Source organism: Xyrauchen texanus, chromosome 11 (assembly GCF_025860055.1).
Source record: "Xyrauchen texanus isolate HMW12.3.18 chromosome 11, RBS_HiC_50CHRs, whole genome shotgun sequence".
Lineage (NCBI taxonomy): Eukaryota > Metazoa > Chordata > Actinopteri > Cypriniformes > Catostomidae > Xyrauchen > Xyrauchen texanus.
The window spans coordinates 34,942,410-34,968,508 of NC_068286.1; the positions used below are offsets into that span (position 1 = coordinate 34,942,410).

Consider the following 26,099-nt stretch of genomic DNA (forward strand, 5'->3'; position numbering starts at 1 on the left):
CCTGTAAACTGGAGCTGATTGAGGGCACGGGGCAAAACTTGTCTTAAATGGATTATTATTACTGTCAGTACTTGACATTTGAACATCCAATTCATTTAACCAGTCCGTGAATGAGATGGGCATACGTTTCTCCTCATTCTCTGCCATTACAGACATAGCAGGGTTCAACTGACTGCTCATATTTACATTGGAATATTTTTTGTCATCCCCGTTTTCTCACGAACATCCGTCATTTTTGCTCCCTCTCTCTGATAACATCTGCTTCACAATATAATCCAGAATGTCCATATGACTCACCAAATGCGACGAACTTATCCCAAGACGAGCCCCCAGTGTTACCTTTTACCCCAGCGGCGCTCTTAGCAGCTGTGTGTAACAGTTCGTTTAGTTCATGTTCGTATAAATGATGAGTTGGACCGGATTATCCCAAACATGCCGCTTTTATTTCTTCAGCACATATCCATACAATTATTCTGCTGTATTGCAGTGAACATAAATTCCCGGGTGGTTCAAGGGAATGTAACAGAACAACTCTATGGCTCTCCCATATTTTTTTACAGAGCAACAATACGACCACGCTTCTTCCCGGACTTCACTACCCATAAAACACTCCGTTAGAACTACAAAAACCACATTCTTACAATCTTAAAGTAATAGTTCTCCCCTCCACCCTTGTCCCGCAACACATAGCATGGAATCTTATCTACTTCGTGCGTCTCTCTCGTCCCTCATTGGCGTCCGGCTTTCTCTTAAAACCCATCTCCACTCTAACTGCAATGACAAACAGCTGTTAGAGACAATCATTGCAAGGTGATAATCCTTACCATTCTCATCTCATCATATATCAGTTTCTGTGAGGATAGGTGCATTCCTACTAGGACTTAATTAACATACAACAATGACAAACCATGGTTTGCAGGAAATCTCAGGCAGCTTTGGCAGGCAAAAGAGGATGCTTACAGAAGTGGGGATAAAATCTTGTACAATCAGGCCTGTAACACACTGAATAAGGAAATCGGAGTGGCTAAAATAAGCTATTCTGATAAGCTGAAAAAAATTCAGCTGCATCAGTGTGATGACAAGACTCCATCCCTCAACACTGTAGGGAACCAACCACTGGATGATGACCTGAATGTGTTCTACTGTAGATTTGAAAGGCCCAATCTCACACCCGACACCCGCTCTGACCTTCACTTCAGACAAACTTCCTTACCTCAATCAACACCCCCCGCCCACCCACCCCCTACTCAACCTACACTTAAGATCTGTGAGGAGGAGGTGTCCTGTGTCTTCCAAAAAAAAAGACAAGGAAAGCACAGGGCCCAACAGTGTTTCACCCACTAAAATCCTGTGCTAATCAGCTGGCCCCCATCTTCACGCTGATCTTCAATAGATCACTGGAGCAGTGTTAAGTGGGCTGGTGACATCCAAATAATTAGGCAAAAACCTCCTATAATATCCAGCCAGCCCCAGGAACTGTTTTACCTCCTTTTTGGGCTTGGATCTTAGTCAGGCCACAAACACAAAGCGATGCCTGCATGCCCACCACTCTAATGGCCTGACGAGGTCTATACCAATTATTTCAAAGGGGACCTCAATAAAAGGAAGTGGGAGCAAAGGTGCTCTTCGGGTAGCTGGCAGATTCACCAGCTGACATTCACGGCATGCTGCACACAAACTGTGAACGTCTCTGTGAATGCCAGACCAATAGAAATGGGCCATTAGATGGGTCAATGTCTTTTCCTGCCCTAAGTGACCTGCCATCGGATTATAATGAGCCGACTGGAGTTACGTTTCCAGACAGTTCTTCTATATCCACGCCCGTGCCCACGCCCGTGACAGTGGGTCCACCACCCTGGGAGTGAGAGCAGAGCAGGTGAGGGGAAACCGGCAGGTAGTGCAATCCCTGGAACCGGAGGAGGGGAGACAAGAGAGTGAAAGAGAGAAAGGACCTTGGGGCTTGCTGGCTCCTGAATACGCAGCCATGTGGAGTGGTGGAGCTGTTAATGTTAATCAGAAGATCACTGGTTCGAGCCCCACAGCCACCACCATTGTGTCCTTGAGCAAGTCACTGAACTCCAGGTTGCTCCAGGGGGATTGTCCCTGTAATAAGTGCACTGTAAGTCACTTTGGATAAAAGCGTCTGCCAAATGTGTAAATGTAAATGCAATTGGATGGCTATTTGGGTGGTGGCACTGGACCCACTCCTCCGTTCCTCTCGGAAGTCAAGCGATAAACTGCTCCAGTACCACCAGATCGATGACAGCTCCGACGTCGCATTGCTCAACCAGAAACCACCTTCATAGGCGTTCCAGAGCTGTTGGGCAAAGGCAACCAGGCGGTCATTCTTGCCAATTGTTATCGAGCGAAAGCATTGGCGCTGCTGCTCGGGTGTCCGGCCAACCAGTTGCAGGATGGCTTTCCTCAAGTCACCATACACTAGGAGGTTCTCCACTGGTAACTGCTGCTCCACGCGTTGGGTTTCCCAAGACAACATTGGAATTAACCAGACCACCCACTGGGTGCTCGGGCATCTGCATGCCCCCACCGTTGGCTCAAATAGCCAACTATTGGGAAGGCCTCTGGATCATTTTGGGGCCCATCTTGAATAGCAGAATCTGGGGCGGGGTTGTTGCGAGGTCCGTGGTCATGGCAGCAGCATCTTCCAGGCGCAGCAAGCTCCGGAACATCTGCCGGTCCTCCGCTTGGTCCTGTAGGAGTGCAATGAACCACTACTCCTGTTCGGTGTGCAGCTCGAGAACGGATGGATGTTGTGTCTGGTGGATGATGTCAAGGGTCTTGAAAACGTCCTCCAGAGGTGTGGCATCCATGCCGGTGTTCTTCCTACCTTAAATCCCGGGTGGACAGAGTCACGTGATGCCATGTGAGGATTGGACATGTGAACGGCGAGCTCTGCAAACTTTGCTAATTTGAACACTTTTAATGACATAAACTAAAGAAATGAGATTCGATACACTCTGTTCCATAACTGTTCTAGGTGGATGATATGTCAAAGAATTCAAACTTCTCAGGCTCTGGAGACATTAAAAGACTTATGTGCTCAAGCTGACTCCCCTGAGCAGGCAGCAAGCCTGGGAGTCGATTTATTTGGGGAAGTGTTGAAAATGCGGTGAGAGATGCTGAACATGTCGGCAATGCTGACAAAATGTGTTGCTGACTTGGAGGATCTTGCTATGATACGTTGATCGATCACTGCCAGTGAGGCGAAGTTCACTGATGTGGTTACAAGAGTCGGGGATGTTGATTATCTGGAGTCATCTGAGAAGGAATTATCTGCTAATCCGCTAGTGACCAAGGTGGATTTGGAGTGAATCTGGGAGAAGTTGGAGAACATGGGGATCCGTAGCCGGCGGAATAACGTACAAATCGTCAGAATTCCTGAGGCCGAAGGGGGACAGGATATGGTGAAATTCCTGGATGGGCTTTTTCCAAATCTACTCAACATACAGTAGCAGTCCATAAGCTGGAAATCAAGTGAGCTCACAGGGTTCCTGCTCGGCTATCCGTGGAGGTAAACATGCATCGTTCAATTCTGGCCAAATTCCTGAGATCATCCGATAAAGATCTTGTGTTACGCAATGCGAGGAGTAAAGGAAGGCTTTCTTGAAAGAACCACAGCATTTTCTTTTTCCCAGACTTTGCAAATTCGATGAGGGAGAAATGTGATCGATTCAAGGAATGCAAGAAACTTTTACATCAATGGAAGGTCACTTTTGCACTAATATTCCTGGCCAAATCGAGAATAGATGCTAAGGATGGCTGTAAAACATTCAGATGCCCACAGCAAGCGATGTCCTTCATAAAGTCAATGGAGTAAGTCATCCTGTTGTATTCATGTTGCAGCCGAGTAGACTGGGTCATTGAACATTCGCTTGACTGTTCAAAGAATCTGCAAGCTCTTTTTGTGCTGGTTCCACCTAGTGGCTGGAGTTTATTTTGTAGAGTAACACACAATCGGGACAGTGTTATAGATGAACCTACAACCTCTTTGTGCTTAGTCCACCTCAGCTGGAGTTTATTTTGAAGAGCAACACAACTTCATGACAGTTTTATGGATGAATCTACATGCTCTTTGTATTTATTCTGCCTATTGGCTTGAGTCTGTTTATAGATGATCTTTTTCTGTGTAATTCGGTCGCACAAAATTTGTATAGAAACCCCAGCAAGTCGTGGGGGTTCTCGTAGGCGTGCATGGACTGTTTGAGTTTGGAGGGATGGGCGCCAGTTGTCGCTGTCGTGCATGGTGTTAATGCACGTGTTTTTCTGTTTGTTTTGTTCTGGGGCATGTTCAGGTTTTGATGGTTGCACTGATGTTTGAATGTGTTCTTTATCATCTTGTTTTTGATACACAATGTATTTTGTCTTATGTCAAAATGTGGAATGTTAATATGAGTGAATTGCCTCTCTCCACGTTGAAAGTGAATGGGTTGGGGCACCCCATAAAAAGAAAGAAAGTTACTTATTTTCTTAAAAGTAAGAAATATGATATAGTGTTCAAGAAACACACCTTTCTCCACAGGAAGCGGAAAATTTGGGAAGTTATGAGGTGGGCATTTTGTTATAGTGCTGGCATGAGTAAGGACTGGGGAGTCACTATGCTGATAGGTAAACATCTACAATTCAAATGTCTCAAACAGAGTAAAGACATATTAGGAAGAGTCATTATTGTTTTACATTTACATTTATGTATTTGGTAGATGCTTTTATCCAAAGCGACTTACAGTGCCCTTATTACAGGGACAATCCCCTCGGAGCAACCTGGAGTTAAGTGCCTTGCTCAAGGACACAATGGTGGTGGCTGTGAGGATCGAACCAACAACCTTCTGCTTAACAGTTCACTGCTTTAGCCCACTATGCCACCACCACTCTTTTAGTTGAAATTCAGTGACAAAATCTTTTTTTGGCTAATATTTATGCACCTAACATTGATGAACATGGATTTTTTTATAGATCTTAAAGGGATGTTGCAATCCACTGGTACCCCTCATGATATAATATTGGGAGGACACTTTAATCTATTGATGGACACAGTCCTTGATCATAGTAAAGCAAAAGTGTGCAAGGCCCCTAGAGCAACATTGACGCTTCACAGGATGTGTAAAATTATTGGTCTTACAGATATTTGGAGACTTTTGAACCCATCTGGTAGGAACTATAAATTTTTTTCATCAGTCATCAGTTCAACTCATATAATATCCAGCCAGCCCCAGGAACTGTTTCACCTCCTTTTTGGTCTTGGGTCTTGGTCAGACCACAAACACAAAGCGATGCCTTCATGCCGACCACTCTAATGGCCTGACGATGTCTATACCAATTATTTCAAAGGGGACCTCAATCAAGGAAAACGGGAGCCAAGGCGTTCTTCGGGTAGCTGGCAGATTAACCAGCTGATATTCACGGCATGCTGAACACAATCTGCGAACATCCCCGTGAATGCCGACCAATAGAAACGGGCCATTAGATGGTTCAATGTCTTTTCCTGCCCTAAGTGATCCTCCATCGGAATATAATAAGCCGTCTGGAGTAACATATCCCGACAGTTCTTCTATATCCACGCCCACATACATGTCAGCGGTTAACGAACATGTCTTTTTATTATTTGATGATTTAATCACTTTCGTCTTTGTTTCTTTAATAAAAATATATATATAAAACTATAATTGAACCTGCAGAGTAACCGTGTGGAAACAAAGCGAACTAAACTTTCAGCACAGTATGTAGTTAGGTACTATGTGTGTAAGGGTGTGTGTGTGTGTGTGTGTGTGGGGGGTGGTGTTCAGTATAAAACAATGGCATGAATTAATTTTGTGGTGCTTGAAAGAGTCACCATCAACTCATTGTATGTAAAAGGGCAGACTGTTCAAGTCATATGTGTTTCGAACAACATGAAGAGGTTGAGTAGATGATAACAGAATTACAATTTGAGAATTAACTATGCCTTCAATATCAACATATGTCCAAATGGGTGCAAAATTTATTCCAAACTCAAACCAGTTTAACCCTCTGGGGTTGACGGACACGAGGGCGTGTCCTGCTGGATATTTTCGTCATTACAGTGGAAACAACTTAAAATACTCTGTTATTTTGGGGCATACAGATAAGTGTAAGACATCATTAGAGACTATAAAGGGTCTACTTTTATTTGGGTACACTCACAATAACAACAAAACCTTGTGCTTTTGTAAAATAAAGAAAATAAAAAGGGTGAGCTTTCAGCTGTCTCTGTGTTCACGAGCATATTTCTGAAACATGTCAAAAAAATGAACTGAAACTTTGGTTGGGAGAATACAAGTGGGAGCCTGATCAGCAGAATTATTCAGGTATTCCACCTATGTGATTTAACCCTCTGGGGTCTGAGGGCGTTTTGTGCCCTGGAGAAGTTTTGACATGCCTTGACATTTGTGCTTTTTTCAGTTGATTAAAAACATATTAACGTCGACCCCAGTGGGTTAAGCAAAGTTTTCCATGCTTGTTCAATGAACCATAAACAATTAATGAACATGCACCTGTAGAACATTCATTAAGACAATAACAGCTTAGAGAAGGTAGGCAATTATGGTCACTGTTATGAAAACTTAGGACACTAAAAATACCTTTCTAATGACTCTGAAAAACACCAAAACGAAAGATGCCCAGGGTCCCTGTTCATCTGTGTGAATGTGCCTTAAGCATGCTGCATGGAGGCATGAGGACTGCAGATGTGGCCAGGGCAATAAATTACAATGTCTGTACAGTGAGACGCTGAAGACAACGCTACAGGGAGACAGGAAGGAAAGCTGATCGTCCTTGCAATGGCAGACAATGTGTAACAACACCTGCACAGGATTGGAACATCTGAATATCACACCTGCAAGACTGGTACAGGAAAGACATTCTCCTCCCTCATGCAGTACCCTTCCTGCAGGCTCATCCTGACATGACACTCCAGTGAGACAATGTATCCAGCCATACTGCTCATTCTGTGCATGATTTCCTGCAAGACAGGAATGTCAGTGTTCTGCCATGGCCAGCGAAGAGCCTGGATCTCAATCCCACTGAGCACGTCTGGAACCTTTTGAATCGGAGGGTGAGGGCTAGGGCCATTCCCCCCAGAAGTATCTTGGAACTTGCAAGTGCCTTGGTGGAAGAGTGGGGTAACATCTCACAGCAAGAACTGGCAAATATGTTGCAGTCCATGAGGTGAAGATGCACTGCAGTACTTAATGCAGCTGGTGGCCACGCCAGATACTGACTGTTAATTTTGACCCCCCCCCCTTTGTTCAGAGACACATTATTCAATTTCTGTTAGTCACATGTCTGTGAAACTTGTTCAGTTTATGTCTTAGTTGTTGAAGCTTTTTATGTTCATTCAAATATTTACACGTTAAGTTTGCTGAAAATAAAAGCAGTTAAAATTGAGAGGATGTTTCTTTTTTTTGTTGAGTTTAATTTATGAAATCCCTATGAAAATAAAGGTTGAAAAATTCTTACCAACATGGCTGAATAGTACGCTCTATAGGCCTTGTTATATGAATGTGGGCAGTCATATGCTAATGTGCTCATGTTGTGATGTCATTACAGTGATGATTTCTGAATTACCAATTGTTGCAGCTTAGTTTCCATAAAAGAGTTTGCAAGACTGGTGAGAGTTTTTATGAATATTAGAGTATGTCTTGTAGTATCAAACTCTTTTATTTCAAAAGGCCAAAAAGAAATCTTGTTATCCATGATGGGCTATATGCCCTTTAATGTTAAGTATGCTGACGCCCATGGTGATCCTATCACCATTCAGACTTGCAATGACAAAAATACAGCATAAAATCTGGAAATGATCATGCATCGTGGCTCCACAAAGTACAATGGATTGAAATATGACCATAATGGTGGATGACTGGCCTGTGTATTAATCAATTATATTCTCCCTTTAGATCAAGTCCTTAAGTGGAGTGGAACTTTGTAATGATCAGTCAGGATTATACTGTCTGTGAAAACATAAGATCTAAGGATTTCTTCATTCTGTGAAGTACAAAATCTATGGTTTGTATGTGTAAACATGAATGATATTCTTAGAGCATCAAGACTCCACTGATGGAGAGAAATCGCTGCAGGGAACTCATGAATAAAACACAGAAGTTACTCAAGAGCATATCTATTCTCACACACACACGTGCACACACACATTCTGAATCTAATGTATGATACATAACTTGATGATTTTACACACTTTCACACACATACACTCATACAGAGGGCGCAAAACTAATGCAAATTGACAAAGAACCACAATGACCTGAAAACTGCAAGCCAAAAGATAGTTAGATTCCAACACTTCCAACACTAGATTCCAAATAATTAAGCTTCTGTTATAGGAGTGTTCACTCATCACATTTCACATTTTTAACATGAAATTCACTCTTGAATGCATCTGTGAGTTTGTGCTCTTTGACCATTCATTTTGAATTTTCTCAAGCCCTCTATGGCTGTAACAACAAAGTCTTGGAGACAGTCTTTACTAAGTGACCCCAAACATACTAAATAATTAACTGAGCTCTGGGGTGTGTTGAAATGTTATTCCAATTTGACAAATACTGCCATTGCAATTTCAAGGACAAACTGATACTTCACTGTGGATTTTACAAAAACATCAGAGGCCAAGGGACGAAAGAGAAACATTAAGTGGCATTTAGAATGGGCATATTGAAGAATCCATAGAAATGGAACCATGATCTGCAAATAATTAGCTTTTTTCCAGATTATCCAGAGCCCTTCAAGGTGCTCCAGAAATCCCTCCCACTGGGTAAACTCAAAAACAGATTAGACATTATATCCATTATTCTGCTGCCATAACATCATGCAGCATTAGAAAAATGTAATTAGTGTCAAGTAAAAAATTACAGACTGTCAAACAGGTTTTGTTAAAAAATATTCTGCTCCATACTGAATCCTCTCAGTCTAGCACTCAGTCTGCTCTCAATTAGCAGCAATTAAAAAAGCTTTTTAAATGGGTCAAATGTTTATTTGGTGTGTTTATGCAGTTTAAGTTGCTGTTATTGCATTATGAATTATGAGTTCAATTTTATGCATTCTAACCCCTCTACACTAAGTCTATACATGATATTTTGAAGCACATCTGATGAATTATGAACAATCCACTTCTGCCAAATTCAGTTTCCTATCTGGACCAAATGTACCAGCAAATGGGTATAAACTTGCCTCATTAAAGTACAAGTTCAGTCTTCCGAACCATTTTTCAAATCCTGAAATCAAATTCATGTACCATTTAGTCTGTATCCAAAGTTTTGCCTTTTGGCTTTTTCAAATGACCCCAAATTAGATTTTAAGTATCAAATAGGTTATGAATTACAGAACATTTACAAAATAAATGATTACCTCTGTCAGCATTTCTTACCGAATAATCTTCTGACTCATACTTCTTATGGACTAAAGTTCATTTGTAAATAAAATTAAAGAAATAATATCTTTTAAATTGGTATTCTTAAATGAATAAAGCCCCATGCGGCAAGCCCCTCTGATGGCAGATTTTCTTTTTAGGGTATTCCAATAACCAGACAGGGTCTGGTTTTGCTTTCATCCTATAATAATATTTTTGTGTTGTGTGTGTTTGTGGCGGTGGTGGTGGTGTGGGGGGGTTAAGTTATGTTGTGAAGTGATCTGATATGGTATACTGGACATACATTGAAAATATAGTTCCCTATCAAAAACTACACTATGTTGCTGCACTGATTTAGCGCTTTGGGAACATCTTTAGGAGTGACCAGCTGTGAATATGTGTGCAACACGTCAATGAAATTGACTAGAATTTATAGCCTCTGCTGATGACATCATCAGGATGCACCTGTAGCAGGGCTATAAATAGATGCGTCACAGGTGCATCGTCAGGTCTTTTGTCTTCAGACCACTCTGTGTGTGATGTGCTTCTCAAGCTGTCAAAACTTTCTTTTCCTCTGTTAGGAGTTAGAATTTGTTAGGCAGTGCACATTCTTTCCAAGAATGAGTGTGAAGCAAAGCAAGTAGTGTGTGTTCCCATGTTTATGCTCTATGGCTGAAACGGACATACACCAGTTTTGTTTTGTGCATTTGAGGGAAGAGCATGCTACTCTTGCGTTGGGGCGGGAGCGAGCATCGCAATCTGTTTACAGTCAAAATGCTTCGCATTCGTCTCGCTTACCTCCAAGAGCCAGCTCCCACTCTTTCAATGTGGGACTCTCGCATGGATCTGTCTGAGGAGCGATAAACAGGTCCGTTCCTATCGCTCGCTCTCTCCCCAGATCCAGCTGGTCATTCCCGTGAGCCTGAAGCACGCTTCGGCGCCTCTTTGGTTCATGAGGGTATGAATCTCTTGAGTGCAGACTTTGAGCTACCCACCTCTGAACATTCCATGCACAATAATAAAGCTGCTGAGGAATTACTCGGGCTGTGGCCAGGCTACAGTTAGACTGGCCACGTGAACAAGAGACCCCCAAACGTACTAAACTAGAAGACAGATTTCTGTCTGGTGGCCAAAGGAAGGGAAAGCTATATCAAAAGCTATAACCCTTCCTTTCTTCGATGACCTCCATAATCTTGTTCATGGAGGAATCCTTATAATTCCTGTGTCTTTGTGCCCTCGATGTCCACATATTCGACTGTCATGGATGCTGAGACACGGGGGTATTCCACGATGCCGCCGGGGAAGAGACACTTGCGGGTTATCTCTCGCCTGGCTCGGCATCATCTCTTAAGAGACCCACTCTCCCCACAAAGCAGGTCCTTCTAGAAGGGAGGCTCAAAAACAGAGCGTGGCGAATCGCGTTCCCCCTCGCAGAGACTGGGAACTGGCTTGTCGCCCTCAGCAGCCCCCAAAGCATGACCTCAGGACTGTCATCTCTAAAAAGAGAAAGCCCTGACGGTCTTGCTCCCAGCTGTGGGGGTAGCCCCCCTTGGGACGGGTCGTGTGAAACATCCACTGATACCCTCCCGATACCCCACGAAACTGTTCCATTCCCTCCGCCTCTGGTGTTTTGGGAGTTAGCAGTTTCCAGCGAAATGTTGGGTGTTCCGTTGCTTCCTGCCATAGCCCAGGACGCGGGACACTCAACATCCCCTCAACAGGAAGTGTCAGAATTAAAAATCTCAGAGAACCTGGCACCGTGGAAACTACTGCCTGGTGTTTCTATGAGGGCCCTAAGAACAGTAGAATAAGGCTACAGAATAAAATTTGTTCACCGTCCTCCGCGTTTCAATGGCGTGGTTCCCACTACCGTGAAACCAGAACAAGCATGGCTACTGTGGGAAGAACTGCAAATCTCTTGGTCAAAGGGGCCATAGAACATGTTCCCCTTCCAGAGAGATTGTCAGGTTACTACAGTGATACATCCTGCTCCCCAAGAAGGATGGGGGGTTGCTCAGAGGGCGTTCAAGTTCAAGATGCTAACCGTCAAGACGGTCATGTCTCAAATCCAACATCGCGTTTGGTTGGTCACGATCGATCTCGTGGACATGCGCTTTCATATTGAACGTCTTCTAAGGCTGATAAGGGTTACGCGCCGCATGCTACGTACCCTTTCTATGTGGTTCAGACCCCGGTTCCTCACTTTGGGTCCCATTCTAACTGCGTCTTGATGTTGCAGGTTGCTAACGGCAGACGCCTCCCTGACGGGCCTCTTTTCCCCACAGACAGCGCAATGTCCCATCTACTTCTCGCAAAGTCACTCAGAACCCCACCCCCCCACCGGGCCTGGACGCGATGTCATTGGACGTGATGCACATACATCATCCCCTCCCGGGAGTCCTGGCCAGAGTTCGCCAGCAAGGGTCCTGTCCCTTACTCATGGCACCACGTTGGCTGAAAAGGGTATGGTTCTCGGAGAAAATGTCTCTCCTTGACGGTTCGCCAGGACCTTCTGTCTCAGGCGCAGGGGACGATACCTCATTCCCGGCCTGAACTGTGGAACATTCATGTTTGGCCCCTGAAGGGTACCAACTGAGGGACACTGGGCTTTCACCTGAAATCATCGAGACCATTCTGAGCGCTAAGGCTCCCTCTAATAGAAGTTATAACAATAAATGGGGTGTCTTTGAAGGATGGTGCAGTGCACATAATGCAGATTCAGTTAACTGCCAGATTGCTTCAGTTCTGACTTTCTGCATGGAAAATTAGCAGCTGGCACATGCCCCGCCACTCTCAGGGTTTATGTGGCCGCTCTATCGGCTGCCACGCCTTGATTGACTGGGTGCCGTTAGGGAAACATCCTCTGCTCACTCGCTTCGGCCGTGGAGCCATGCGATTGAGACCTCCTGCTAGGACCAGGATCCCTTCATGGTACTTAGCAACAGTCCCTAGGGTCTGGTTGAGTTTTTATTTTTAACCTCTAGAGTCAGCGTCTGACAAACTTCTGACTCTCAAGATGGTTTTTCTTTCTTTCTCTAAAGAATTCGGGGATCTGCAGGCTCTGTCTGTCTTGCCAGCCTGCTTAGATTTTGCACAATGGCTAAAGCAATATTGCACCCTCATCCTGACTACCTGCCTAAGGTTCCTTCTCGATCGTATATCCGGTCACTCTCGAAGCCTTCTGTTCCCCACCGTTTACAACGCCGGAGCAGGAAAGACTTCATGAACTGTATCCATTCCGTGCCCTTCAGACTTCTGTCCACCGCACTAGCCAGTGGCGTAAGTCAGGGCAACTATCTGTTTGCCATGGGGACTGCAACAAGGGGCGGCCGCCATCAAGCAGACAATGTCACATTTGGTGAGGGATGCTATTGTCCTGGCCTACGAGGCGCATGGTCAAGCTTCACCAGTAGGGATCAGGGCTCACTCTACCAGAGGGGTCGCCTCTTCTAAAGCCTTGGCTAGAGGTTCTGTCTGCAACATGTTTGTGGTGTGGCAGGCTGCTCCTCCCCGCACATATTCACAAGATTTTTGGATGTTCATGCCACTCCGGGCTCTTAAGTCCTTGAGTCAACATCACAAGCTCATGTCTGAGACCTCTCACGCTCTTGTGAGCACAACTGCACAACCGTAAGGGGTCCGCACACCCACAGTGCGGCAGTGTGGGTATTCTCGTTCCAAAAGCGCTAAATCAGTGCAGCATCAAAGTGTAGCTTTTGATAGGGAATGTCTCGGGTTACTTAGCTGTAACCCCTGTTCCCTGAAAAAGGGGTTCCCCAGAAAAAGCTTCATTGCCGCACTGAGGATGCCCCAGGACTGCTCTTCATACAAAATACCCGACGATGCACCTGTGATGCATCTATTTATAGTCCTGCTACAGGTGCATCCTGATGATGTCACCAGCAGAAGCTATAAATTCTAGTCAATTTCATTGACGTGTTGCACACATATTCACAGCTGGTCACTCCTAAAGACATTCCCAAAGTGCTAGATCATGCAGCATCATGTTCTGCTTTTTCAGGGAACAGGGGTTACAGCTAAGTAACCCGAGATGTTCACCTTTGATGGATACTCCACTGTCTTTTTTTTTGGTTAATTCTATAACATAATTCAAACACATCTGTCATATCTGAAACCGACAGACAGTGTCTTTTACTTGACATTTGAGCCTTTGTGTCAAAATCTCAGTTGATTTTGTTATGTTAACCTGGTAGACTTTATATTTTGAACATACAGTCTTTCAATATTAATGGTATTTAGTCACTGTAATATATTGTTGTGGCAGGGCGGAGGGCGGGCCGGGTCGTGATCCTACACACCCGGTCCCGTATTAGGCTAATTATGCCTCCGTGAGGTTTAAAGGCTGACTGCAGAGGGCCGTGCGGGAGAGAGAGAGATCGTTAGCGGACATGTCCGTCATGTGTGTGTTTATGTCTTCTTTTAAGTTTATCATTAAAACTATTATTTATATCATCCAGCCAGTTCTCGCCTCCTCCTTTCCATTGATTATGTTACACTGGTGCCGAAACCCGGGAAGGAGGAGGGATACGCCATAGTAGAGTTCTCGCCACTACCGTCCACCCCAACGGAGCAGCCGCAGCCATCTGCCAGGGGACGAGGAGCCCAGCCGCCTGAAAGAAGACGATGGCCGGTGACCGCGAGGGGAGAAGGGGCTCCTAGCTGACCGCCTGGAGCGGTCAGGGCCGCTACCAGCGGCGCAGGAGTCGCCTACCGGCCGCTGAAATGCGGCGGGGTTTAAGACCGCCGACCGCGAGCGTGGAGGGGCTCACTGGCGACCGCCTGGAGCGAGAAACGCTGCCAGGGGCGGGGGAGACCCCTTCTGTTCCCCGAGATGCGGAGGGGTGTTCCGTCCGCCAGGGGCTGGAGGACTGCCTCTGATCTGCCCAGAGAGGCGCTGCTGTCGTCCGATAGAGGGTGGAGGAGTGGCTGAGGAACGAGCTGCGGCGTATCGGAGAACAGGCGAGTAAGAGTTTTTTTTTCATCTCTCTCTCCTCTCACTGTTGCTCTGCGTTGGCCTTTTCCCTTTTTTTAATTTTACAGTTGTTTGGGGGGTACTACACTGTTACAGGACGTACCCCCCATTTTAATTATTTCTGTTTCCCTCCCCTTGTCTCCTCCCTCGTCCAGGTAGATGGGGATGACCTGCCGGCAGGCAGCGCAGAAGGCGCGCCCTCCCCCAGGGAAGGGGGGTGTACATCAGGCCGGGGGTCCCCAGCCTGAGAGAATGAGGGAGGAATGTGGCAGGGCGGAGGGCGGGGCCGGGTCGTGATCCTACACACCCGGTCCCGTATTAGGCTAATTATGCCTCCGTGAGGTTTAAAGGCTGACTGCAGAGGGCCGTGCGGGAGAGAGAGATCGTTAGCAGACATGTCCGTCGTGTGTGTTTATGTCTTCTTTTAAGTTTATCATTAAAACTATTATTTATATCGTCAAGCCGGTTCTCACCTCCTCCTTTCCATTGATTACGTTACAATTGTATATCAGACTAAACAGAGAGGATATTCTGGTTAAATAATGGTCATAATACTAATAATAATAAAAAAACATTGTGAAATAAACAGTTTTACAGTATATCCATAAAATACATTTAGACAAGTAGAGTCACATCAGACTGACAAGGCCAGGTGTGTATGTGTGTGTGTGACTTGAGCTGGTATGTGATCAATATTTCATTGGATTTTTGCAGTGACAATAAGCATATCACTCTGGCACATGCTGCTGCTTATCAATGTTTGTACGGCATTGTTAAGCACAGTGTGACACCAACCATTATAACAAAGCCCTGACACTCCATTCTTTTTCTCTCACTCTGGTTCTCCCTATTTCTTTCTCTTTTACTCAAACACACACACACACACACACACATCCATGCTATTACTGCACTGTTGGTTTCTCTAATATGCCTAAACACACCCAGCAGTGAGCCAAAGCATTATACAAACACTGTTAGCATGTTAGAAAAATCATTCAAACTCATTTTGAAATGTATATTTGTTTGTAATCATAATTTAGTGTGTTAAATGGTTTTCACGAGCTCTGTTGGACCCCAGATTTGAGGTGGCATATTAAATATCCTTTTCAAATTCATACTACTCCAGAGTAAAAAGAGATCAGCTGGTGTGACCATTGACTGGCTGATACAGAGACCTCGCTGCTGACTACCAGACGTCAATCAAAAAAATGAGTTTTGTTTCCCTTCAGTGATTTAGATGGTTTGGAATCACGTCACGGTCTACCCCTCAATTTAACGTAAAATACTCTTTTAGAATAGAACAGAATATAGTAAAGCAGAATATAATATAACATTAAAATAGAATAGAATAGAATAGAACAGAACAGAACAGAACAGAATAGAATAGAATAGATGTACAGCATATAGGGCAAGGTACAGGAATGTTACAGGTTCATAACAAGTCAAGCTCAATCCACAGGATTTTTTGGTACAATGTTGATTACCACAAAAAATATAGATATTTTTGACCTGTCCATTTATAAAAATAAAAAAGAGAGAAAAGAAAACCTAACATCAAAGTTAAAGTAAGGCAGGCACGTCAATTGCAAACTTTAAGTCATGCCTGGGCATTTGCATTTTATGCTAAACTCATTTACTAAGACATGATGCCATGAAACTCACAAACCTTATTTTTTCTTATAAGCACATATTTAGTATATTTACAGCCTGCTAACTTCTATAAAACTGTCAATTGTACACAATGTGCAGTGAACTACAGAATGGTAAAATGGACATTATAGTGTTTTTTTAAACCATTTAAAAATACATAGTACAAAAAGCATGTAATTTCTTATCTTTGAGCAGCATATTTGAGACAAAGGCGAGTGGAACATTTTATTTTTAGTTTCAGTCATATTTAAATATTAATTATATAAATGACACCTCACAGATGTAACATTTTAAATGTATTAAAATGTATTTTATATTTCTATATTTCATCCAAGGTGGCATTACATATCCACAGCGGTCTGGGCTGAGCCCTGAATATCCACTGACCCTAGAAAGCTCTTGAAGTAAGGCAGTCCATAAACAATTAAATACACAAGTTTTAAAAGTATAAAAGTTTTTTAAAGTTATTAAAAGTATAGCCACAAGACGTAAACACTGTATGTGTTAACAGGATCTTAGTGCGATAAAATTGCATACTAACCTATTCTGTGTTATATCAAATATTACAACTTCATTGTCATGACGATGTAATGCCAGTGAACCATATAATCTTGTAAAAAGTTATATCAAATATTACAACTTCATTGTCATGACGATGTAATGCCAGTGAACCATATAATCTTGTAAACAGCCTAATGCCAGTAAATCCCTGATATTATCACAGTAAAATCATGTCTTGCGGCAAAATTGTATTACTGTTTATGGACTGGACACATTCACTTCATTTTGTACTGTAAGTGCCTTACTATTAACACATTTTTATTTTATTTTTTTTAAATAAGAAAGGATTGAGTCAAAAAAAAAATTGTGGTAGTCAACATTATACCACAAATGCTGTCAATTGAACTTAACTTGTATTGAACCTGGAACATTCTTTTTTTTTTTATAAAAAAAGAACTGAGCAGAATACAAAAGAATGCAAACAAAGCCTAAGATAACAGAATAGAATATAACAGAATACAATTCAATATAACAATGTAACAGATCAGAGCAGAAAAGATTATAATGGAATAGAAAAGAACATATGACAGAACAGAGTAGAATATAACAGAATAAAAATATAAATAAAAAAGATTCAATTATTTTCCAGTGTAAAGGTCAGGAAGACAAAAAACACTCCTGTGACAATGTATTGTCCTCCAAATAAATTGTCCTCTCCTCCAAAAAGAGCAATGTACATGTGTATATGCAAGTATGAAGAATGAACTTAGATCTGACAATACACTCAAAGCACCTTACTTATGGCACTTTTCCACTGCACATTACGGTTCGACTCAACTCAACTCTGCTCGCTTTACTTTTCTGAGCTTGCATTTCCATTGCAGTGTAGTGCCACCTCAATGTGGGTGGGATTTTAGGCTGATCGTCATAGTTGTGCCACCTCTACTGCCGTGACATCATCTTAAACATGGCACAAACGGACCAAAACAATAACACGACCACCAGGCGCGTCGTTAGACATGGGCATCCGGGGCTTCAGCCCCGGATGTTTTTTTTATAGCCCCGGATCTCACAAAATTGAATTTATTGATAATTATTATTATTTTTTAATAATTTTGTATTTATTTAAAAAAATGTACCGGGTCTTTTAATCTATCCTTCGGAATCATGTATTAAAGACGATTAAAATGTGTTCAAGCAGATCAAAGTTACCGGTACTATGGTTAGAGAATGCTTGTATTTAGAGTGCGCACCAGAGGAGAGAGCCTGAAAGAGTCATCGGTTAACTTACAGCTTTAGGGCTTGACTGTCATTGTTGTTTGTGGCTTCTGGTGGTAGCTATTATGGACATTAGACACTTTTTAAAAAGTAAAATAAGGAGTCATGAACGATACGAGGGAGGCAAGAAGAGTTATCTACTGGCTCGTTCCTCATCATTAAGCTCAGGTCGGTGAAGGCTCTTAAGCAAACCCTGGTCTAACTTACTAGCCCTGTAAGTTACTCACTGTGGTATTAATGCAGAACATGTACTGTATTATAGTACGTGGGACCTTACTATTTCGCCTATAGCTAATCCATTTTGTGAGCCATAATCCGTTTCTCGTGAGGAATGAAGATGAAGTAGCCTATACATCTGATTTGGCGATTGAAACACGATGTGTAAATTAACGTTATTCAGGGATGTAGTGGAGGCTAAACGCACATAAACACCGTTTACGCACCTCCCAAAATTCGGAAATAGCGTTTACCCACCTCTAAATTGCGTTTATCCACCTCTAAATAGATAGTTCCTAAGCCATTTTAAATTAAGCTTATGTCGTTTTAGTTTCATATTGTTCATTAATAGTTTCATAGGTTGTTAAACCTAAGACGAAGTCTTTCATAATGCGCTCCATGCGCGTGCATCGATATTGACTACTACCAGCTATATACAGCGTACTGTCTTGTTGACCAATCAGCAGGAAGCAGCAGACTGCATCAAGATTCATCCGTCACTCACTAGCCCAAACATCTAATGTAAAAAAGGATATCCGGCAATTTTTTAAGCACCGTCAAGACGGCAGTCCTCCACCTCCTGAGGCCAGCAAACGGCCTCGGCTACAATCCCAAAGTGAGTGAGCTCGGAAAACAGTACTAAACTTCATGTTTTTGAGGTTAATTTGGTTAGATTAATAGATAATTAGATTCATGTCACTGACTCAACAAGTCACCTCTACCTTTTCCCATTATCCAATGTTACAAGTAAAATTCAGGATACATTATCAGATAAATAACTGGATGTATTTATATGCATTCTCTGGCATTTAAACCACTGAAAGTTTGTGACAACAAGCTCCCTTTTGTAACGTTAGTCAGATAGCTAGTTAATGTTATCGCTATAGCCGTTCGCGGGTACGGTAAACGTTTCTATGGTAACAGCGAGTTGGACCAATCAGAGGCGTCGCTGTTAAGCTTAGGACTGTGGGTAGTAGTGTAGTTTTTCTCCATAAGATTGCGCGGATAAAAAACTATTTTTTACAGTCTATGATAAAAACATGTTTTTCTTGTAACAACGTTGATTTCATACAGAACTATAGCTTCTACAGAAGCAGAAACTTTCGTTTCACAAACACATAGCTCGTGGTCAGTCTACCTCAGATGCAGGGCCTGAATTTCATTCAGAGGGGCGAATCCCCCCTTAGGTTATTCTTATCGGGGGAATTTTTAATTTGAGGGGGGAGTTTAGACTTTTTTTTTAAAAATTACATTTATCTCATCTAAATGCTCATCTGGATACAGTGCCCCTCTTCCCTATTATTTATGTTTATAGCTATGTTATTTAAATGTATATAGTTCTCTTTACAAACCTATACAGAGTGCCTGTGTTTACTGTCTGTTGAATGCCCTCTTTACTGGACCTGCACTGTCTATAGTTCCTTTTCCAGACTTATACAAGCAGACTGTTGGAGTGATTTATGTGTGTGTGTGTGTGTGTGTGTGTGTGTGTATAGATAGATAGATAAATAGATATAGATACATATAGAAAGATAAATATCTATATACACATTATATATATAGATTTATATTCATTTTTTTAAATATTATTTAATATTCATGTATTATTTATTTGTGTTTCTGTGAATAGCTGTTACAGTTCTACAAATAAAGCATTCTATCTTTTTACTTATCATTTAAAATGCTAAAAAAAATGCACCTGAATGCAGGAAATGAAGTGTTTAATGGCCAACATTTCCTGGGGGAGGTCCCCCAGACCCCCCATTTATATTATTATTGCTTATTATTATGTGCCTATGAGTAGAAGTAGTAGTTACCAAAAGCGAGCGGGCGGGGGCGGGTGGGTGGTGGAGACTGGGCTAAGCCCCCAATGTATCAAGATCCTAGCAACGCCCCTGACGACCACTAGCTGTTAGCTACTAGCTCATTGTGCTGTATAAAGCAGTTGTTGCATGGTGATTTTACACAAGTGTAACAGTTAAATTGGCCTGGTTGTTTTAGAAGCAAGCTTCCAGTAGCTGGTCAACTAAATAAAGTGAAGATTTCAAGCAGAGTATAGAGTTAACGTAACAAAATGGGAGGGAGAGGCACTCTCACTCCCATAGCTCGCCAGTTTAGATAGCGTCCATTTGGTCGAACAAGATCCACTTTTCCTTGATGGTTCTGTAGTCACTTTTACGTTTTTTTTTTTTTCACTTTTCCCTACACTGTTGGTAGGTCCGGTGGTAGCCATGTGTGGCCAACAGCTGATACACTTCCTGAGAGACTTTTTCGCTTCGCTTATCGCTAACGAGTGGACTGTCTGCACCTCATTTATTGACCATGGCGTAGTTTTGTGAACAGCCATTTCTTTTATCACACAATTCGAAAGTCGGTTGAACAACTTATACTTTTATCGCTGTTGCTAACTTTAAAACTAGTGGGTTGATGTCACGTCGGAAATCCAGTGACACTGGTAGTGACTATTCTCCCTGACCAATCAGTGATCTGCAGGATTTTGACATCACATTTAGTATTGGCTCAACTCGCTTGGAACCTCGACCGAGGCAGTACTAAAAAAGTATCAGGTACCAGGTACTATCTACAGTGGAAAACTCGAGTTGAGTTGAGCTGCAGTGGAAAAGCCCCTATAGTGAACAGGGGTTCTCCACAACCACCCCCAGTGTGAAGCATCAACCTGGATGATGATTCAAATGTGCAAATTGGCTTTCCGGGGGAAAGCCAATTCAGAGGGTCTGAGACCCCTCCGAGACCCCTGGTTACACCCCTACTTTTTTACGAGAATTGTCCTGGGTTTTTGATGACCACAGAGAGTAAGGATGACAGTTTAACATAAAATCTTAAATCTTGAAAGTAGGTGCTTTTTACAGTATAGTGTCCCCGTCATTGTGTGAAGGGCATTAGGACCCACACAGACAGCAGTGTGAGCACCCCTGCTGACCTCACTAACACCTCCTCCAGCAGCAACCTTTGTTTTCCCCAGGAGGTCTCCCACCCAGGTACTGACCAGGCTCAACCCTGCTGATCTTCAGTGGGCAACCAGTCTAGAGCTACAGGGTGATATGGCAGCTGGCATGTATGTGTGTATAAGTATATGTGTATCTACACTGTGCAGGTTTCACTGATCTTTGAGGATCTTCCAAAATATCCCTCAAAATATGATTATATACTAGGACTGGTACTGTATGGTTCATTGAACTGCAGAGGGATATACAGTTTAAAAAAAAAAGATCCCATGATGGCTTGCTCCCATGGGGGCTTCATTAAAAGATCAAACTATCAAAACCAACACAATTCTCTCTCACTTCCCCTCCTTCTGCTATACATCTCCCGCAATGTCTCTCCCGTGTGTGTGTGTGTGTGTGCGTGTGAGTGTGTGTGTGTTAAAGAGCTTTGAAACAAATGTAGTCCCTAAGGTTTCTTATCCTTTTCTAGTATAATAATTGTAATGAAGAAGGAATATGTAAGGAACAGCATACATTCTGTTTTGCATAAATCGCCATGGCTATGTTGCATTGTAATGATTCTCCTTTATACTACTTTTTCGAGCCCTATGAGAATAGCCATGTTTTAGAACTGTGTGATTGCGAGTGCATGCATGCTAGGATGTAGGTTCATATGTTGCATGGAATCTCTTTCCTGAGGAATAAAAATCCTCCGTAATCTTCACAGCAACAGCTGGGTTACCGTGACAACACCCCATTAATGTTGTGCTAACACTCCGGTAGCATTGGCAACACCGTGGCAACACCATGGCAACAGTGCCATTTGACAGAGATAAGAGAGGTGGTTAGCGCCGCAGACATTGAGCATTTAAATTCATCACCCTCTTTCCTCTCATTCTCCCACTCTTGTTCCTCGCTGCATTACTTTTATACAAATTGGATTAAATTCATTTCAATGCAATTTAAATGCTTTACTGATGAAAAATTGTATCAACTAGTAACGTGGCCTTTGAGAGTTAATTCAAATGCAGGGTGATTTTATTAAGATGATGCTTCTGCCACACTCAGCGTCTGTGTTTGAAGAACATCTGATTTTCCTCACCTGCCCTATGATCAATACATCTTCATTTTTTGTCTCTGCTTCTCTCGTACGGAGGAGAGTTGAACAGTCATGCTTACTCTGTCAGGCTGTAATTAGTTTTCAGATTCAATGACACTTCTTTTGTTTATTCATCCTTTGCGGCATCTTTTTTTCCATTAAAGCATGGCTCGGAGGAGTAACATCCTTTATATCAGATGAGAAATAAAACCGTGTTTCATATTCTCAGAACACTCGCTCAATTCTCTCTGAATGTTCCTTTATGCTATTCTTCTCAAAGACTTTTATAACGCAGTCGTGTTTCCTTTATTTTTCATCCCACTCTCCCTGCTGTCTTGTTCTCTAATTCCCTCACTCCCTCTTTACATCCATACTGTATGTTTGTTGTGCTTTTCCTCTAAACTCTTGTTCAGATCTCTCTCTCTCTCTCTCTCTCTCTCTCTCTCTCTCTCTCTCTCCCTCTCTCACTTTGATGATACTAATGTGTGTTTGCTATTTTTGTAACTTCCTGTAAGTGAAGCCATTCTCCTCCAGATATCGGGCACTCAAGGAAATAAGTAAATAAAGCTAACCATTTAAATAGTCTCTCTGAACTCAGGGGAAACAGTCAAATAGCTAATGTTATGTATCAGAATACCTGCAATTAGAAAACCGCTAATGCATTTGACATTTGTTCTGTCTGAAACTGCATTCATAATAACAGTAATAGAATCTGAACATGCTGTAGGATTACTGTTTCTTTAAAAATAAAAGAAGATGACAGTACAATAAATGAAATTAAAATATACTAGATTTGAGAAGTGACTGAAATAACTTCCAATTTCCTAGTCTTCCCTAGAGGAAAATTTGATTGATCAGTTACTCTTTTAAGTTCTGGAAATTTAATGGGGTTTTCATTTTTCATTTTCGTATAAACTTTGTGCTTTAAGTACTAACATTTTGCAATATGTAAGTATGTAATATTTCAGCACAAAAAGCTGCATCTTATTCATTAACCACCCACATAGGGCCGGCCCTTGGGTTTGTGGGGCACTAGGCGAAATTATGAAAATGGTTCCCAGCAATGATTTGGGTTATGAATACATAATGCAGATTAGTGTGTAGAATCCCTTCACTGACGTTACTTCCTTTTCCTGTTGCTGACGGCACGCTGCATGAGTGTTTGTAGCTGCTAACTTACTTTGCATTGCTTATTCTTATTCTTATACATTCATCGTTTTATCCTTTGCCATTTTACCATGTGCTTCTGGTTTTTCCTCTTTTCTACTGATTCATCAGTGTGTATTTTACCATGCACACTCGTTTCTCTTGTTTTTATCTCGACTGTATGCATGCGTTTTCTCCACTGTGTTTTACATGGATTATTGCATCAATCTCAAACATCTGCTGATTAGGAACCACATCGATCTCAAACCCTCATCGCTCAAGAACAACCACAAAAAAACCCCCAAAAAAAACATGTCATGGCATCCGCTCATCCTGCATTACATGCCACGTGTTTACTATAGCTTCTTCCATCAGCAGTGAGGGGTTTACCTATGATAAATGCAAGGAATTAGTCAAGCTGACAGAGAAGATTAATGAGTTAGAGACACTGATCCGAATGCTAATGGAGGTCAGTGAGGAAGAGAAGCGGGTAGATACTTAGATATGGTTTCGGATGCTGGTAGTACAGCGAGCAGCAAGGTGATAGGATGACGTCTTGGCGGCAAACTCACTCTTAGCGTTTAGCCATTAGAAACTTAGCGTTTCCAATTGATTCTCCCCACTCAGTGATGCACCACTGAGAATCATGTTGAAAGAGCCCTAATAATTGGTGATTCTATTGTATGGAACATGGAAATAGAGACTCCAGCCACTATTGTTAAATGCATTTCGGGGACCAGAGTGTCTGACATCAAATAAAATGTACAAGTTAATGCTGGCTAATGCTAAATGTAGATTTTCTAAAATTGTCATTCATGTCAGCACTAACGATTTCCAGCTTAGTGAGTCGGAAATCACTAAATATAATGTTAAAGAGGTGTATGAACTTACAAAAACTTTGTCAGACACTGTAATATGCTCTGGCCCTTTCCCTGCTCATCGTGGTGACGAGGTTTTAGTAGATTAGTGTCACTGAATGATTGGTGTCTGGATAATATCTTAGGATTTATAGACAATTGGAAGAGTTTTTGGTGTACACCTGACCTGCTAAAGAGAGACAGACTCCATCCCTCCAGGGAAGGTGCCACTCTCCTCTCTAGTAATTTGGCTTATAGTCTTAATAATGATTACTAACTGGGGCCCAGGTCAGGAAGTAGATAAACTGGTTCATCTGAACATCTGCTAGCTGCCTTGAGACGTCACAAAGGTCAAATAAACTCATAAACACAGTACACCTAGTACAAATAGAGATTGTATCACCTAGATATCACAGAGACTGTGTATGTTCCTTGAACTACTAAACACAAAACTCTCACTAAATCATTTAGAAACAAATTGAATTGAGGTAAAACTTGAAAAACCAAACAAATTGAAGATAAACATCACATAAAAGCAGGGCTACAAAACATTAGAACTCTTTCTACCAAAGCACTAATTGTAAATTAAATTATTACAGATCATAGTTTGGATGCACTCTGTTTGACTGAAACCTGGCTTAAACCAGATGAATATATTACTTTAAATGAATCTACTCCCCAAGGTTATTGTTATAAATATGAGCCTCGTCTGAAGGGTCGAGAAGGAGGTGTTGCTACAATTTACAGTGACGTTTTTGGTGTTACTCAGAGGCATGATATAATTCTTTTGAACTAATAATTCTTAATATGACAACGAAAGATATAAATTAAAAATCTCTGTCATCTTTTGCCCTTGCTACAGTATATAGATCACCCGGGCCTTACTGTGGTTTCCTTGGTGAGTTTGCAGATGTAGTAATGTTAATATTGTTGGTGTCTTCAACATTCAAATAGATAATGAAAATGACACATTGGGATTAGCATTTATCGATATTCTCAACTCTCTTGAAGTCAGACAAAAAGTGGCAACACCAACTCATCGCCATAATCATATGCTAGATTTAATTCTGGCATCTGGAGTTGATGTAGATACTACAGAAATTCTACTGCAGAGCGATGACATCTCAAATCATTACCTTGTCTCTTGTTTGTTGCGATCAGCTAATGTCACTCAATCTACACCACGCTATCATTCAGGTATAATGTTTTTTTCCACCACTAAAGATTCACTAAAAATCTTCCAGAATTGTTTCACATGCTCAGTAAGCCGAAACTTGATGTAGTAACAGAACGTATAAATACATTCTTCTCAAGCACGCTTGATAGTGTTGCCCCCCTTTGATGAAAGAAAATGAAAGAAAAAGGCATCATGGTACAATGATCACACTATACAAAATTAAAGGTATTTTGCAATGCATGGAAGGATAGTGTCTGTAGCTACAGACAGGCACTAAAATCTGCCAGGTCAGCATATTTTAGCAAACTCATAGAGAATAATCACAACAATCCTCAGTGTTTTTTCAGCACTGTGGCTAATTTGGTTAGGAATAAAGCATCGACTGAACCAGATATTCAGTCACAGCACAATAGTAATGACTACATTAATTCATATACAGATAAAGTTGATATAATCTGAAATAAAATTGGAATTACTTCAATCCTTCACAGTCAATGTCATGAAGAGCTAACAAAACCACAACATGAATGTTAGATCCAATACTAACTAAGCTCTTAAAAGAGGTATTCCCAGTAATCTCAGAACCACTTCTTAATATTATTAACTCCTCGCTCACCTTAGGACATGTCCCAAGAACTTTAAAATGGCAGTTTTCATCTTAATAAGAAGACACAGCTTGATCCTATAGAATTGGCTAATTACAGAACTATTTCAAATCTACCATTTATGTCAAAAATAATGGTAAAGGTAGTGTTCTCCCAACTATGTTCATTTCTACAGAGAAATGGAATATTAAGAAATTCAGTCAGGATTTAGGCCCCATCGCAGTACAGAGTATGCACTTCA

At 41.9% G+C, this 26,099-nt stretch overlaps 1 protein-coding gene across 1 annotated transcript in view; it reads right to left on the reverse strand.

The window, feature by feature from the left end:
• The window catches only part of LOC127651424 (glutamate receptor ionotropic, NMDA 2A-like), a 213,785-nt gene that overhangs the window by 116,984 nt on the left and 70,702 nt on the right, over positions 1-26,099 (reverse strand). The gene's annotated exons all lie outside the window — the stretch shown is intronic.